This window comes from Myotis lucifugus, unplaced genomic scaffold (genome assembly GCF_000147115.1).
Source record: "Myotis lucifugus unplaced genomic scaffold, Myoluc2.0 scaffold_28, whole genome shotgun sequence".
NCBI lineage: Eukaryota > Metazoa > Chordata > Mammalia > Chiroptera > Vespertilionidae > Myotis > Myotis lucifugus.
This window is the reverse complement of record NW_005871076.1, coordinates 6,471,701-6,473,859: the sequence shown is the minus strand read 5'-3', so window position 1 is coordinate 6,473,859 and position 2,159 is coordinate 6,471,701. Positions and strand designations below refer to the sequence as shown.

General features: G+C 49.5%; 1 protein-coding gene across 3 annotated transcripts in view; it reads left to right on the top strand.

Moving 5' to 3' along the window:
• The first annotated feature begins 1,783 nt into the window (after positions 1 to 1,783).
• CTNNA1 (catenin alpha 1) overlaps positions 1,784 to 2,159 on the top strand; it is a 171,511-nt gene continuing 171,135 nt past the window's right edge. For all 3 annotated transcript variants that reach the window (XM_023752104.1, XM_023752107.1, XM_023752108.1), the window contains exon 1: positions 1,784 to 1,802. The gene's annotated coding sequence lies outside the window, so the exon portion shown is untranslated. The remainder of the gene's footprint in view (positions 1,803 to 2,159) is intronic.

Below are 2,159 nucleotides of genomic sequence, written 5' to 3'. Positions count from 1 at the left end.
ATGTTATCATACAACATTTTAAAAAGAAAAATAACAATGTTTTATAAAAGAAAAGAAAATTGAGGGATGTCATTGTTTTGCATTTTTGTGAATCTCTTTAATGTCTCATTTAATGAAAAGGTAGCTGGGTTCTTGTATTTGCTTCTGCATTTCATGAGATGGCGGTATCATATATCATGTAGCCTGTGGAACACTCTAATGTATACCATGAAAGATTGGGAGTGAAAAAGGCAACTGGTATTTTAGTATTTTTACAAAAATAGTTTTTACCTTACTACCCCCTGAAAAGATCTCAGGAGTCCTCAGATTGCACTTTGAGAACTGCTGCTCTACCATTTGCAGGTTGGGAGGATTAAGGAGACTAAGAAGCTGCAGTGAGGGAGGTTGGGGGAAAATCAGAATAGCCTGGTGCCTTGGAGGCCCAGTGAAGACAGCATTTCAAGGAGGAGAGTGATCAAATGAAGTCAACCATGGACAGAGACTGACCACTAGATTTGGCATCATGGAGGTTATCAGAGATCTTGATAAAAGCAGTTTTGGTGGAGGAGATGAGTATTAACATCTAAATGGAGTGGGTCAGAGCATAAAGGTCACTTCCTTATGTCACTGAACCCTAGATTAGGTTAAGCTCCCCCCCAAATCTCCTTGCATCTCTCCCCTATCTCCACTTTGACCTTTTTGTTTTTAAAAAAAAATATATTTTATTGATTTTTTTACAGAGAGAAGGGGGAGGGATAGAGAGCTAGAAACACCGATGAGAGAGAAACATCAATCAGCTGCCTCCTGCACACTCCCTACTGGGAATGTGCCCGCAACCAAGGTACATGCCCTTGACCGGAATCTCAACCTGTGGGTCGTGACCCCTTTGGGGGTTGAAAGACCCTTTCACAGGGGTCGCCTAAGACCATCGGAAAACACATATATAATTACATATTGTTTTTGTGATGAATCACTATGCTTTAATGATGTTCAATTTGTAACAATGAAATTGGGGGTCACCACAACATGAGGAACTGTATTAAAGGGTCGCGGCATTAGGAAGGTTGAGAACCACTGGCCTAGGGGCTGAGCATTGTGCTGAGTGCTAGAGGGGATACAGCTCCTGGCTTCCAGGAGTTTGCATTTCCCAGGGGGAGGAGGAGGGCGGTGTGAGTGGTAAAGGGTGAACATGCTGAGGGCAGGTCTCCCTAGCACCCTGCTCAGTACTCAGTACTAAGTCAGCAGTGGCTATTGCCTTGCATTATTTTGGATTTATAGCCCAATCCTGAAATCAACCTTGTTCATCATCCTACGGGGCTGACAGTGGCTATGTAATATTGTTTTGTTTGCTTTGTAGTGTGTTTTGTTCTTTTGAGCGCTCACCAGGAAGGTACGGGGATAGTGGGAATAAAATTCCCTAAATGGCGGGAGGGACAGGGATAGAAGCTAGGTCCTTTTGGTTTCCTCGTCCGTCAAGTGAGCGGATGATTTCCAGACGGGCCTCCCTCTCGCATTCTGAGGTCCCGAGGGTCGGGTCTTGTGCCACTCCGCCTCCAGCTGCGAGGCCTCCGTTTCTCTCGTGAAACAGGGGGTGGGCCTCGGGCACCTTTCTGGGAGCCTGGGGCTCCTCAGAGGCCTGGGCCCAGGTCCCTGAAGCACCAGCCAGGGACGGGGCCTGCGCCGGCCGCGCCCGGAGCCTCACCTGTGTGCCGAGTGGTGACTCACCTGCCCTCCCTCCCACTCTCGCTGTTCCAGGAACCACCGCTCCTCCTTCCTCTGGGGGTCACTCCCGGCCCGAGAAGCTGCTAGGGGCCTGGAATGAGGTAACTGCGGGGGGAAGGGCGGGGTTCAAGAGGTCCTTTTGGGGGTTCTGGCCCGGCGTCTCCAAGCTCTCTTGGTCGGGGGGCTCGGTCCCCAAAGCGAGGGCCGGGAAAGCCGGGCAAAGGAGGGGGGCGACTGGAAGAGTGAGTCGGACGAAGGGGTCGGTAAGAAGGGGAGGCACACGGGCCTCGCGACTATTACCACCTGTAAATCCTGAGACCGCCGTCGATATCTCTTCTGGACCTCTATAATATTCTTTCTAGAAGGTCAGAGTGTTATTGCAGGAGATGAGATATGAGATGGGGAAAGAGCCTACATAGCGCAGACTACAACCTGTAAGGTTGGGCAATGATCGCGGA